Here is a 15,920-nt window from a genome sequence, read left to right as displayed (position 1 = left end):
AATCAAAACAGTGTTGTAGTGGAAAACATATAGACCAATGGAATACAATAGACAGCCTAGAAATAAATTCTTACATGTAAGTCAAATAATTTTCTGCAAGGGTGCCAAGGCCATTCAGTGTTCAATTAAAAGACAGTCTTTTTGATATACAGTGTTGATAAAACTGGATATCCATGTGCAAAAGTATGAAGTTGGACCCTTACTTTACACTATATACAAAAATTAACTCAAAATGGGTCAAATAATTAAATGTAAGAGCTAAAACTATAAAACTCTTAAAATAATATACAAAGGAAAATCCTCATGACATTAATTTTGGTAATATTTCTTGGCTATGACACCAGAAGCATCAGCAACAAAAGAAAAAATAGTGTGCTTCATCAAAATTAAAACTTTTGTGCATCAAAGAATGCTATCAACAGGGTGAAAAGGCAACCACAGGATTGGAGAAAATATTTGCAAATCATATATCTGATAAGGAATTAATATCCAGAATATATAAAAAACTATAAAATAACAGCAACTAAACAATCCAATTTAAAAATGAGCAAAGAACTTGAATAGGCAATTCTCCAAAGAATGTATATAGATGGCCAAAAAGCTCATGAAAATATACTCAACATTGCTACTCATTAGGGGATGCAATCAAAACCACAATGAGATACCACTTCACACCAGCTAGGTGGGCTATTATCTAAAAGAAGAAGGAGGAGGAGGAGGAAAGGAAGAAGAAGGAGGAGGAAGAGGAGGAGGAAGGAGAGGAGGAAGAAAAGAAGAAGAACAGTAGGTCTTGGCAAGGATGTGGAGAAACTGGAATCATTTGTGCATTACTGATGGATAATGCAACTGTGGAAAACAGTATGACAATTCCTTCAACAAACAATTAAACATAGAACTACCATGTGATCCATCAATTCCACTTCTAGACATATATCCCCCAAAATTGGAAGAAGGTATAATGGCCTAATTGTTTGTGTCCCCCTAAAATTCATATCTATGGCTGTATTTGGAGTAAGGAAGTGATTAAGGTTAAATGAGGTCATAAGGGTGGAAACCTGGTCTGATAGAATCAGTGTGCTAATAAGAAGAGAAACCAGACAGCTCCACCCCAAACCCACCCTACTCCATCCCTTTCTGTAAGCCAAGGAGAGAGCTCTCACCAGAAACCGAATCAGCCAGAAACTTGATCTTGGATTTCTAGCCTTCAAGAACTGTGAGAAAATACATTTCTGCAGTTTAGGACAGAAAGAACTCAAGCAATATTTGTACACCTATGTTCATAGCAGCATTATTTACAATAGCCAAAAGGTGGAAACAACCCCACACATGTCTATCAATAAATGAATGGATAAACAAACTACAGTGGAATATTACTCAGCCTTAAAAAGGGAAATTCTGACACATGCTACACCATGGATGGACCTTAAAGACATTAATGCTAAATGAAATAAGCCACAGAAGGACAAATACTGTATATATTTCCATTTTCCTTGGAGACCCATACTTTTAAATTACTATAGCTTTATAATAAGCATTAATATTTACTAGAGAAATTCTTCACTCATTATTTTTACACTTTCTTTTTTTAATGGGCTATTTTTACACTTTGCTGCCAAAAAATATGCCTTTGGGAATTTTTGGAATTTGATAGATTAATCTGAGAAAAACTAATATCTTGATAACATTCCATCTTCCCATCCCAAAACATGTTACATTTTCCCATTTAGTCAGGTCTTCTTTTATGTTCCTCAGAAAAGTTTGTAGCGTTTATCAAAAACTGCTGCACATTTCTAGCTAAGTTAATTCCTAGGTGGTTTTATTTCTTATTACTATTGAAAATTGTACCTACCTCCTTCCCCCTACCCATTATTTTTTCTCATTGTTACTGCTTTTCCACAGGGGAGAGCTTGGCTTTTTTTTTTTAAATTATCTTGTACCCAGTAGCCTCACTAAATTATTTTTCTAGTTATTCTATTATGAACAAGTTTAAACATTTACTTTGTGGAGGATTTTCTTCTCAGAAGAGAATAGAAAGAAAATTGTATTTTTCTAAAGCCCCGCTGGATTGCTTTCCAATTCTGCTTTCACTATCATACTCCCTTATGAATGATTTGCCCTACCAGCAACCCCAACCACCATCTCCTTTACTCTGTGTCAGTCAGAAGACTTTAGAGAAGACACCTGTCAATAGGAAAGTGTGACTTCTACCATTCAAGAACACATATTGAATTAAGTCTGGTGCATGAAAGAGCTAGAGACTATGACAAAAAAAGATTGTTATTGATTAGTTAATTACACAAATATCCATCATCCTTTTCCACAATGTAGCAGCCACTACACCTCAGCAGCAAGCATGTAAACATGCACTGTAGGTCCCTTGGATCTGAGAAAGGCTTGATCAGCAGATACTAGAATGGAGGACAGCGAGGAATTCTGTAGACACTTGAGAAACTCTTCTCCCTCCCCCTGCCCCTGTGCCCCACGTCAGGGGTTCCCGCTAGAAGTCGGAGAGGACAGCCAGCATAGATACCATGGGGCAGAGGGAGCAAATGGGCATCATCAGCGTCGGGAGGCTCCTGCTCTCAGGTGGCTCACGCTCCCCACATGGCTTCGCAAAGATGGCCCCTGTGAAATGTTTCCTCACCCCTCACTCCAAAGTGCGCCTTTTCCTTCTTTATAACCTAACCAGTTCAGCAACTTATCCACTTCTATCACCTCTAAAGTGCTGAGACTTCACTGATTTCCATATCTCAATGAACAAAACTTCCTCAAACCTGAATTGCCAGCACCCCTGTGCTTCCCTGGTATTAACATTTTTCCCGTTGTAACGTTAAATGCCTACTTGCCTCCAAACTCTACTGAAGAATGAAATTCTATCCTTTGCAATTTAGCAAAAAAATTGCCATACTTTACATTATTTTTTTGTCCCAGGACACTGTACCCTCATTTCTCAAAATATGGGCAGAATTAACCATAGAGAGTTGAGATCCTGATATCTGACAAGGGAGGCACTCCTCCTTCAGAGAAAATCCTAGAATCCACTGCCAAAGTCCTCTGAACGTCCCATATTCTGTCTCATTTCCTAAGTTGTCTTATGAACAATTTCTTAGATTGTCCTGATTCCTAAAATAATTAGGGCTCTGTAATGTTTTTTGAGCTTCATTTTGGTCATCTTCCTCTACTACTTTAAATTTCAGTTAATTAAATCAATACCGAATACTTAACACGGTGAGGAATAGCTCCTTTGTGACTCTTTTTTACTTTCTATCTTTCTCTTTTTTTGTTTCTTCTACTTTTTATTACCAGAATAAAAGTGGGGGTTATTTCCTTTATAATTCAACAATTTTTAATATAAATTTGTGCACCCATCACTGCAATGTACTTTCAGAACATGTCCATCACCTCAGAAACAATCTTTGTGCCATCTATAGTTACTCTCCATTCCCATCCCTAGCCTTAGGCGACCATTAACCTGCTTTCTGTTTCTATAGATCTGCCTGTTCTGGACATCTCACATAAATGGAATTATATAATATGTGTTTTATTGTGTCTGGCTTCTTTAACTGAGCTCAATATTTTTAAGGTTAATCTATGTTGTTACGTGTATTAGTATTCAGTTCCTTTTTACTGCTAAATAGTACTCTGTCATACGGCTATACCATGTTTCGTTTAAGCAGTTGACAGGACTTTAGATTTTTTTCCACTTCATGGCTATTGTGAACAATGCGGCTATGAACATCTGAGTTTGTCTTTGTATAGACATATGTTTTCATTTCTCCTGGGTATATCCTTAGAAGTATAATTGTTGGGTGATATTGTCACTCCATGTTTAGCATTTTAAGGAACTGCCATCTGTTTTTCCAAAGTGGCTGCACCATTTTACATTCCTACCAGCAATGTATGGAAAGGTATATTTTTAACCTCCATGAAATGACAGCATAAATAGGACAAACCAAGGAATTTTGACCAAGAAGAATGCATCTTTCCCCCTGCTTGAGAGATGGAAGGTTAGGAGACGGTTTTCTTCTGTGTGACTTTCTGAGTCTTTTCTGTTCCACAGGCTCCCTGGAGCTAGAGTGGGCATATATGTGCTCAGCAACCAATGCCATGAGAGTAAAATGAACACTGACTTGCCAAGACCTCCTTCGTTATGATTAAATGCCCCTCCCTGGGCTCACACACACAAACACAAGTTTTTTAAATGCTTGTTAATTCCCACTAATACGAAGAAGAAAACACTTATCTTCTTTACCTTCTCCTTTTTTGATAGAATGTATGTTTATTGCTCTATGATTCAGAGTTCAGACTGCTATAAAAGTGCTTTAATTGAAGGAAGGAACGATGCTTTCTGCATTATTATATTCAAATAGGAACATAGAAAAGAGAAGACTAGAAGCATATTTAGTCTCTCTTGAGCTGCCAATTTCATATAGCTGACAACATGAATTATATTACATAAAACCTATTCATTATTCTATCTATTCAAGATCAAGCTGAGGTTTAAGGCCGACTAATGGCTGTCACATGAGGCTACCGGTTGTCAATCTTCAGTGAACTCAAGCAAAAAACAAGGAAATTGGGAATGGACAACAGAGGGAGTCAAAGAATATTCATACTGTGGGGACACAGCTCCAAAAGAAAAGAAGCTTCTTGTATTGAAATTGGCGGCGGTACAAGTTATACCGGGAAACTGCCGTTCAGTATTGGAAACTTATTCTGTTATTTTGGGGTTTGCTATGGGTTGGAAATTATGTTATATTTTATTGCTTGCTTAGGTGCTGAACTTCAAGCCACTGCCAGGTTAAACTGTCACACATTTTATGCTAAAAAAAATAGTATGTTGTTCACTTTTTTTCTTGTGCTATGTTAATAGCATGAATTGAGAAAGAAAAGAAGCAATGTAAATTAAATTCTAGAAAAGAAACAAGGCTCAGTGAGCCCCGCTCCCCCCAAATCAGATATAATTTTCGCTGTCTGTTCTGCTCAGGGGGTCACATTTTCCTTAAGCACTAACCTACAGAACCTGTAGAATAAAAGAACCTATGGAACAAAAGAAAGAGTGGATCCTCCCCTCAGGGGAAGGGAAGTCTCTTGGTGCTGGATTGGTAACAGAAAAAAGAAGTGAGGGTAAAAACTGTGATGCTCATCAATCCATTCAATGGAGAAGAAAGCAAAAGGCAGGCTCATGTGTGATAGGGAGAAGATGAGGGAGAGAACTGCAGAACATCACGCCTAGGAATGAATTTCTCCTTTTCTTAGCACCCAAGGAAATGTTAGGTCTAAGAAACCATAGGATTCCTCCATAGCCAAGTGGAAGGAGCATAGGCTTTGGAAACAGATCTAGGTTAGATTTTAGGATCCAGCTTTCACTTGGTAAGCAGTCCATAGATGATGGTTATCTGGGTTTGGGTTTTCCCGGAAGCAGACTCTGCAATGAGAACTCAAATGTGAGGAGTTTCTCTGGGAAGTGAAGAAAACTGGCAAGGAAGTGGGCAAAGGAGGCAGGGAGAGGCGGGCAGTCCTATTATCAAGTCAGCTGCAACCGTGGGCCCCCTAGGAGTTAGTGGAAACTGGCGCCTCAGCTAGCCCCTGCAGGGGATGAGAGCTGGGCTCTTCCTCCTCACTGTCATGGGTTGAGGGGTGCTCCAGTGTTGCTAATCCAAGCAGAGGCAAAATAAAGTCCTTAAGCAAAGAAATGCAGATGCTGACAGTGGGAAGTCAAGCCTTTGTGCACAGCCAAGGAAGGCGAGGGAATGTGGGCTGGCCGTGCCAGGGTCAGCTCCAGTGGTATAAAAAGAAATAGGAACCCATTCCTTCTCTAGGTGCAGGACCTTGCAGGGACCTTGTTTGCTGTTGTTTCCCCAATTCTATCATATTTTAGACACTCAATAAATAATGTGTTAACTGAATGTGTGAGTGGATGCATGAAATAACTTAACTTTCATACTGGCTCCATCATTTGCGAAAAACCTCTTTTCTCAAATCTGAAGACAAATTGTGTTCTCCAAAAAAAGAATAAAGAACCTAACATAGCATATTACTATATATAAAATAGATAAATAACAAGGACCTATTGTATAGCACAGGGAACTATATTCAATTTCTTGTAATAATATATAATGGAAAAGAATCTGAAAGGAAAATATATGTATATGTATAACTAAATCACTTTGCTGTACACCTGAAACTAATATTTTAAATCAACTACACTTCAATAAAAAATTTTAAAAAATAATAATAAGTCATGTTGCTATGACAAAAGCAACCCAGGAAATCTTGTTGTCTTGAAGTGAAAAATAACCCAAGAGATCAACAGGTATAGGGTGAAGGGGAAGAATCTCCTCCCAACTAATAAAAAAAAGAATATTTACTGTTTATTTGTGCATCATTACGTAAATCACAATGAATTTCGACAGCTGTCTTTTGGAAGGTGGTGTCCTCTTGTAGAGCCAAGAAGTGCCTTAGAAATGTCTGAGGGAAAGAAGAGAAGATGGCTTTAAGGGTCAGCACAATAGTGGTGTGGGGAAAGCTGGACAGCCGCATGTAAATCAGTGAAATTAGAACACTCCCTCACACCATACACAAAAATGCACTCAAAATGGCTTAAAGATCTAAATATAAGACAGGACACCATCAAACTCCTAAGAGAGAAGACAGATGAAACATAAATCTCTGACATAAATTGTACCAATGTTTTATTAGATCAGTCTCCTGAGGCAATAGAAATAAAAGCAAAAATAAATTAATGGGACCTAATTAAACTTACAAGCTTTTTTTTTTTTTTTTTTTGAAGAGTGATTTATTTAGGGTTTTTTTGGAGGAGGAGGTAATTAGGTTTATTTCTTTCTTTATTATGAGAGGAGGGACTGGGGATTGAATCCAGGACCTCGTGCACGCTAAGCATGCACTCTACCACTTGAGCTACACCGTCCCCCCTTAACTTACAAGCTTTTGCACAGCAAAGGAAACCATAAACAAAACAAAAAGACAACTGATGGACTGGGAGAAAATATTTGCAAACAATTCCAGTGACAAGAACTTAATTTCCAAAATATACAAACAGCTCATAAAGTCAATAACAGAAAAACAAGCAACCCAATCAAAAAATGAGCAGACGACCTAAATAGACATTCTCCAAAGAAGACATACAGATGGCCAATAGGCACATGAAAAGATGCTCAACATCACTAATTATCAGAGAAATGCAAATCAAAATTACAATGAGGTATCACCTCACCAGTCAGAATGGCCATAATTTAAAAGTCCAAAATGATAAATTCTGGACAGGATGTGGAGAAAAGGGAACCCTCCTACACTATTGGTGGAAATGTAAATTGGTGCAGCCACTGTGGAAATCAGCATGGAGGTTCCTTAAAAAACTAAAAATAGACTTACCCTACGATCCAGCTATCCCACTCCTGGGCATACATCCAGAGAAAACTCTAGTAATTCAAAAAGATACATGCATCCCAATTCATAGCAGCATTATTTACAATAGCTAAGGCATGGAAGCAACAGATGAATGGATAAAGAAGATGAGAGAGAGAGATACACACACACACACACACACACACACACACACACACACACACACACACACACACTATGGAATACTACTCAGCCATAAAAAAGAATGAAATAATGCCATTTGCAGCAACATGGATGGACCTAGAGATTATCATACTAAGGGAAGTAAGTCAGAGAAAGACAAATATTATATATCACTCACATGTGGAATCTAAGATATACAAATGAACTTATTTACAAAACTGAAGCAGACTCACAGACATAGAAGACAAATTTATGGTTACCGAAGGCGAAAGGGAGAGTTTGGGATTGGCAGATACAAACTACTATATACAAAATAGATAAACAACTAGGTACTACTGTATAGCACAGGGAGCTATATTCAATATCTTGTAATAGCCTATAATTTAAAAGAATATATATATATATATTTTTTTTTTTAAACAGTCAGCACTAAAAATCTCCCACAGTTTAATTACATGCAATCAGCCCATCCCACCATAAGTAGTCGTGTGATACATCCTCCCTCACATCCTGTACTTAAATCCAGTCCAAGGTCCTTTCCACAGCCTACAAGGTCCTATATGATCTGACCTCTGCCTATCTTACCATTTTGCTGCCATACCACTCCCTCTCCTGCTTAATGTTATATACTGAGAATATGTCCCTCTCAAATTCATATGTTGAAACCTATCCCCCAGTGTGATGGTATTTGGAGGTGGGGACTTTGGGTGGTGATTAGGTCATGAGGGTGGAGCCCTCATTAACAGGATTCATGCCCTTATAGACAAGATCTCACAGAGCTCCCCTGTCCCTCCACTGTGTGAGGACACAGTGAGAAAATGTTATCTATGGACCAGGAAGTGGGCCCTCGCTGGATACTGAATCTGCCAGCGACCTGACCTTGGACTTCCCAGCCTTGAGAACTGGGAGAAATAAGTTTCTGTTGTTTATAAGCCACCCAGTCCATGGGATTCTGTTATAGCAGTCCAGACAGACTAAGATACCTACTATACTCCAACCACACTGTCTTTCTTCATGTTTCTGAAACACTCCAAGACTTTCCTGCCTCAGCCTAACTTACAGACCTCTTGTATGTCTGATTTCTTATTTCTCATCCTTCAGGTCTTAGCTCAGATGTCATCTTATCGGAAAACTCTTTTCCAACCACACTATTTAAAGTCAACCCTGCTCCCCATACTTCACAGACAATGCCACCCTGGAACCTACCTTTTTTTCTCTTAATAACACTTACCAACCCTGAAATTATCATTAACAATGTATTTACTGCCAGTTTATTTCTACTGGACTATCAGCTCCATGAGGGTCAGGGTATTATCTGTTCAAGTAGCAACTGTTGCTCATGATACAGAAAATCAGCCAAACATCACCTCTGTTATGTGAGTTGCTAACTTCTATTCAGTAGTCTGTAACATCATATCATGACTAAGTTCTGAATGTGTTTTGTCATTTCAAAACACGGTCGTATAACTTAATCCACTGGATACTATAACATCTCCATCAGACAAGAATGCTCCATTTTTAAAGGCGAGGACACAGATTCAGGAAAGCCAAGTTACCTGCCCGTGGTCGCACAGCCACTTAACACTACGGTAGAAATGAAACTCATTTATTTTCACTCCAATCTCTACAGTGTTTGGGATATATGTTTTGCTACACTGGACAGCCTGGTCTAAAATGAAGGCAAAAAAAGATAACATGGAAAAGAAAAAAGATAAATCAATACAGACATACTAAAGAGCATTTAAAAATAAAGAGATTTAAAAATAAAATAAAGATAGATCTCATTAATCTCTAAGGTAAGATGCAGTTCAAAATGGAGAAGGAGATAATGAGTAGATGCATTAAAGGCTGAGAAATGAAAATTGCAGTTGACTTAAAAGCAAATTCAGGCTCAGATGCCCAGGACAGAGAACTCTGCACCTCAGTCTGCCAAGTTAGAAAAGCCTCCTCTGAAGGCAGGAGATGGAGATACACAAGTTCTCTTTTGTGGGGGTAGTCATTAGAAGAGGGGAAGAAACAGTGCTCAGGTTTAGCAGAGGGTCTTTGCCTTATTTCGTTTCACTGAGAAGAGCCGGGGATGTCAGAGCATGAGAGATGGGTGGACTCCTGGGATGGTCCAACTAGGAGAACAATGACTCTGTAGTTCTTTAGATGAAGATGTTCACTGTTTGGAAGTACATCAAAGGGACAGACGTGGAAGAATCTGTGGGTTAGGTAAGATCCAGAATGTCCTTTGGGGCTTTATTTTTTCAAAGATTGATAGAAAGTCTCTTATGATGTGTCTCCAATCACATTGTGGGCTCAATGAGACAAACATTTCTTATATCATGCTCTCTGTATAGGAGGCAGTGCCTTGGGACTATATTAGCTTTAAAAGAAAGCATGCTACTTGAATGAAAGTTATTACTGACAACATTGATAGGATCACATGCTTAGGTTTTGTCTAAAAACAGAGAACACTTTAAGCAAAGTTTAGATAATTTCTTAAAGTTTAAATTAAAAACATGAATTGCCATTTTTCCAATCAGTTCAATTCAACAGACATTTACCAAACATTAAATATGTGCATGCCATCACTAAATTGAAGGTCAAACTCAACCTACTTACTTTCATTTTTTAAACAGGGTTTTCTAGTATCATGGCCTTGACATCTTTCTAACAAAGACTTTAAAGAAGATCCTCCTTAATATTCATTTGCCTTTCTCTTCATTAATATGTTTTCATTTTCATCATTGTTAAGCACAGTTTAAGCACTGTGGACAAGAGACAGAAAAGAAGGAAGGAAAGGAGGGAGGGAGGAAAGAAAGGTCCTTAGCTTCTAGACCAGCCTAACAGGGAGCTAGGATTCATACAAAAGTGTGAATGGCACAACTAGAAAGCAATCATTTCCTCACCAGCTGAGCTTTACACACACACATGCGTGCACACACACACACACACACATTTGTTTTTTATGGTAGAAACCATCTTGACAAGTAAATGAACTTTATCATGCTTAAGTTTCCTCTCTGTGTAATAAGGAAGTTGGATTTGACGATGGCTCAGATTCTTTACAGCTCTAACATCCTATAACTCATTCAACATTTACTGAGCATTTGTTGTGTGTGGAATGAGAAGTATATTGCCAGGAGAAACAAGTTATATAGCCTCAGTAAAGCTCATTTCAAAGTGATTACCATTTATTGGCCAAACGCAAACCACTCCCTGTACCAGAAGACGGCATGAATAAAGGGGAGATGAGAGGAAGAAAGACTAAGTGCAAATGCAGGACAGAGGGGGATGGAACAATGAGGGACCAAACAAATTAGTTTGAGGACAGCAGAGAGATGAGGCTAGCCTGGTATGAAGGGCAAAGAATGTTACAGGAAAGAGTAAGAGAAGTAGGGAGAGAAACTTAGAAGGACAGGCTATTTTAAAAGGTCAGTAACAAGCTAGTCTAGCTTGGTTTTGGGAAGGAGATGAAAAAGATGACTTTGGGATGAACGAAATCAACCAACCCATGGTTTTGGGAGAACTGCCTAAAATTCAATTTCATATTGTACTCAGGGACCGTGGCTCATAACCTTGTAAGATAACCTTTGTTTTAGTGCAGAAGAAATGGGCCAAGAAAGACTGTGCGGCTGCTGTTGGTGTGTTGCAATCAAGGATCACTGAGGAAGCTAGAAGGCTGTAAGGTGCTCAGGTTGGACAGATGGATATCGAAAATCCAGAATCTCAACACGGTCATCCAGACAATTTAAGTATGTTCCAAGTGAGTAATCTAACCTGTGGACTGTTCCTACTTCCAAGGCTGCTCACATGCAGTAAAGCAGTTCATTTCACCCTGAAATGGCAGGTTGATTGAGATGTTTTGGATGATTCTCTTCAGAGGAGGAATCATGAGGAGGACTCAGGGACTAGCTCCTATCACTAAGGCTAGAAGAACCCAATGAAAGAATCCATTTTAAAATCAGTAGTGTCAGACAACAAGAAGCCAGGGGACATATGTTTGAGGTTATCTCTGATGTCACCTTGCAAACGCACCCCCTTATGGATAAAGAATGGAAAGGTGTGGCTGGGATAGGGATTGGTAGGGGAAGGCTGTAGTTCAGACTGACAGGAAGAGGATGATGGTGTTATAGGTGGCAAGAGCAGTTTCAGAGAGGGAGGTGTAATGGTGTGGAAGACAGAACCAACAGAATTTATACATGAGATGGCACAGAAGAGAGTCCAGCCAGAGCAAAGATACCTCTCAGGAGGGCAGAAATCAGTAATATGTGCTCTGAGTGTTGATGATGTAAGAGACCTAAGAGACAATGACTTACCTTGAATTCCGAAGCCCAGATTTTTTTTTTAAACATGTAAGAGAAAATGTCCTTGTTTCCTACAAATGACATCAGAGGCTAAAAAACACAGGACCCAGAGACCAGCTGTGTAGCACCAAGATTCCTGTTGTTGCCAGTACTTCTTAAATACCTTGTCTTCCAACCCAGCCCTCTGACACATTGAATTTTTTTTGGACAAGTGCAATCATTTCCAACAACCGGGCCATTCACAAACACTTCATTTCTCTAAAAGCTCTTCCAAGAATTTCTCTGCTTGACCGCTTCAAGGAGGTCTCTGCTGGTGATAGCTTTTCTGTGGCTGTCGAAGAGCAATCTAGCTGCAGGCTGATCTGTCCCAGTCACCAGTGGTCCAGAGAGCCCAGTGCGCCCAGGACCCAGGAGCATCCATGACGTCTGGGCGGGTTTGCTTTAGGATTTCCCCCATATAAGTAAAATCAGCCTCCTTTTTCCTCCTCTTCTTCCCAAAGGCTGAACTGGCCCACTCACACTTCTTTTTGGCTGGGCTGCACTTTTTAGTCTTCTTCTTAGGGAGCCTTAGGCCATGTAGGCATATGAAGTACATGTGGAGGCTTTACTCCTTTTAAGTGCACGAAAATGATGCCTCCTCCAGTGAAGGCAACACAACAACACTAATTAACAAATGTTAAGCAGTCCCTCCTTTGATGGGACTTGAACAACTTAAAGGAGTTCTTACACCTATTTTAGGGGAACTTATAGGACTAAGATTTTAAAATATCCTTTCCCTCTAATAAATTTAGAAACATATGTAACAAAATATTAATCCCGTATTTCCCCCAGATAACAGCTCTGGAATCTAGACAGAGACAAATATCTGGTAGGCAACAATGACCGAGTGGCATAGCCTGTTAAGTGCACGGGCTCTGGAGAACCAGAATGCCTGGACTCAAACTCCAGCTCCAGCATTTACTGCTAGCTGTGAGGACTTCAGAAAGCTACTCAGATTCCGTGTCTCGGTTTCTCATGTATAAAGTTGGCATAATAATGCTGCCTTCCTCACGAAGTTGTGGAAATTTAATGCGTTAACACGTGCGGATCTCTTGGCACTGAGCTTGGCGGAGTAAGCACTTAGCAAGTGCCAGCATTTACTAGTGATTGCTACCTGTTGTTGTTTGTTGGTGTTGTAGTCGTTACTTGATTTATGAATCCTAGGGGCAGGTGCATCCCCACAACAGGTGAAACTGCTTTTCTCAGTCACAATACAGAGTGAGTCATAATAAAGTCATGCTGCCAACTTCCTGAACTATTGAATTACTTGAGCTTCTGCAGACAATCCCTGTTAAAAAGATAGTTACCCTTTCTTTTTGAAGTTCACAGATTATAGAGGCTCTTTTCTTAACTCCACCTTTCCTTTTCAAGGACATTAAATCCCAAAGAAAATGATCTGGAAATGATTTCCTTTATGGCCACCCTTTTGTAGCTCCTTTTCCCCCATTCATTCTCCTGCCTCATTTGTACCTAAAGAAAAATGATATTTCATTCATTATATTGTCATCCATGACTGGCAGCTTATAACTGCTTTGTATAAGTGTACGTGCCTTTCAGAGGTACGACTCAGTGTGTTCTGTCCCTTCCCTTCACTTACAGTGGGGGTTACCCTACATTAGGGGAATAGTGAACATTTGGTTAGCAGTGTATGAGCTCTTGTGCACTTTTTCCATAGAAATAAGATCTGGGATTCACACAATCAGCCACTTAATTTCACTTGCCTCATCCCTGGTACTGTCTTAATTATGTGGACTTTCATCAATGTTCAAATGCCCTCTCTCCCCAAAGACATCCACGTTCTAATCTCTGGAAACTGTGCATATATTAGGTTACATAGTAAAGAGGAATTAAGGCCACAGACAGAAATAAGGTTTTACTCAACTGATCTTAAAACAGGGAGATAGATTATCCTGGTGGGCCCAATGTAATCTCACGGGTACTTTAAAATGGGAAGAGGGAGGCAAGAGTTAGAGATCAGAATAATGCAATGTGAGAGGGACTCAACTTGCGTTGCTGGGTTAGAAGATGGAGGAACGGGGCCAGGAGCCAGGGAATGTGGGCAGCTTCTAGAAGGTGGGAAGAGTAAGGAAATAGATTTTTTTCCCTCTACAGCCTCCAAAAAGGAACACAGCCTTGTTGACACTTTGATTTTAGCCCAGTGAGACCTGTGTTAGACTTGTGACCTAGAGAACTGTAAGACACTAAGTTTGTGTTGTTTAAGTGGTAATTTTTACAGCAGCAATGGGAAACTGATACACACTCCACCTGTGGAGATCTGCCTGGCAACCTCATCTCCTGGGACTCTGCCTCCCTGCCTACACTGCCTCCTGCTCTGTTTCGTCTTGGCTTATTAATTCAACAGAAGTTACTGAGCACCTACTCTGTGCTAGGCACTCTGCTGGATCTCAGAAATGCAAGATGAGTAAGACATAGCCCATGATTTTTCATTTACTCAACAAATATTTGTGTACCCGGGGTCTGAGTTAGATATGGTAGAGATGAAAAGGAAATAGTCCCAGCCCTTCAGGAGGCTCATAAACTTCTGAGAAGACAGTCAAAATTTTTAAAAAAATAATGACTTGGCGTAATAAATGCAAGCTAAGGGGTATAGAAGAGAGACCACCCAACCCACCTTGATGTCAGGAAAACCACAGAAAGAGGAAGAAATGGAGCTTGGATTTATATGAGTTTGCCAGACAGGGTGGGGAGAGATATTCAAGAACTCTGAAGCCATATGGCACTTGAAATCTAGCTAGTGGATATGAGAAACAGAATCTAAAATTGAATTACACTTTAATTACTTTTAATTGAAATGGAAATAGCCACATGTGGCTGGTGGCTACCATACTGGACAGAGCAGACCACACCAGATTATACCCTTGGAAGGAAGGAGATGGCCTTCTCTTTGCTCTTTTTCCACTTCTTACTGACTGGAAAGCAGATGTTGTGGCAAGTCACCTCAGACCATGCAGACGGGGCATCCCCCCAGAGATGGAAGTAAGAAAGTAGAAGGGACTTGGGTCCCTGACCCCATGCAGCCATCTTTCAGTTTGGCTTATGCTCAGGTTATCATGTGAGACATATATAAATTCCTACATTGTTTAAGCTATTGTTAGTTTGGATTTCTGTACAGCAGCCAAATCTGTATCCTAATACAAATGTCTCCTCGAATAATGGAAAATTGTCACAACCTTTGCTAAGTTTTTTTTTTTTAGCTCTTTCTGCATACCAGCCCCTATGCTAACTATTCTAAATGTATGGTTTCATTTAATCCCCCCTACACAGTCTGATGAAGGAGATAATCGTTTACTCCCATTCTGCAGATAAAATGGAGCCTTAGCAGAGTGGCTCATTGGTAGTAGGATTAGGGCTGTTTGACAGCAAACTATATTCTAGTGAACAGATACATATCTTATCATTAAAGACCAGGCAAAATGAGTGTACAACCAGAGTTTTAAAATGCAGAGATGATACTTGTGTCTGTGGCAGACATTCTCAGCTATATACTCAGCACCCATTCCCTCCTTCTTCCTGAAAACAGAAACTCAATTTGTTCAAATAGTAGACAGAGATTCCTCGACAACAGGAAGGTTAGGTTTCTACTGCAAACCAGAAGAGAAATCTTGACTGGTCTAAACTAGTTACAGAAACCTCATTGCCCTTGGCCATAACTGGTCTAAGGATAGCTTTGTGGCACAGTTCTGGTCAATGAGATGCAAACAAAAGTCAAATAGGGAGCTTGTCCCTTTCCAAGTAAAAAGCCAAATCCCTACCCAGAATGAAGCTGCAATGCTGGAGGTATGGCATCCACCTTGCAACCATGAAGACAAAAGCCAACATCATGAGGAAGGCAGAGTGGAGAGATAAGTGAAGTTACTGATGACATTAGGAGCTGGGGCTCCTAGCCTGCACAGCCTAACTCCAGACTTCATGTAATATGAGAAAAACTAACCCCAATTTACCTAGACCATTATCAATTGGGTTTTCAGTAACATAGCTGGAATCTTTGCTAACTGATACATATATATGTACACATAT

At 39.6% G+C, this 15,920-nt stretch overlaps 1 protein-coding gene and 1 pseudogene across 2 annotated transcripts in view; both read right to left on the bottom strand.

Moving 5' to 3' along the window:
* Positions 1 to 15,920, bottom strand: part of SHROOM3 (shroom family member 3) — a 297,110-nt gene that overhangs the window by 279,273 nt on the left and 1,917 nt on the right. The gene's annotated exons all lie outside the window — the stretch shown is intronic.
* Positions 12,102 to 12,438, bottom strand: LOC141573874 (histone H2A.N-like; annotated as a pseudogene).

This window comes from Camelus bactrianus, chromosome 2 (assembly GCF_048773025.1).
Source record: "Camelus bactrianus isolate YW-2024 breed Bactrian camel chromosome 2, ASM4877302v1, whole genome shotgun sequence".
NCBI classification, from domain to species: domain Eukaryota; kingdom Metazoa; phylum Chordata; class Mammalia; order Artiodactyla; family Camelidae; genus Camelus; species Camelus bactrianus.
The sequence above is the reverse complement of the archived record's forward strand: the minus strand, read 5'-3'. Positions and strand labels throughout refer to the sequence as shown.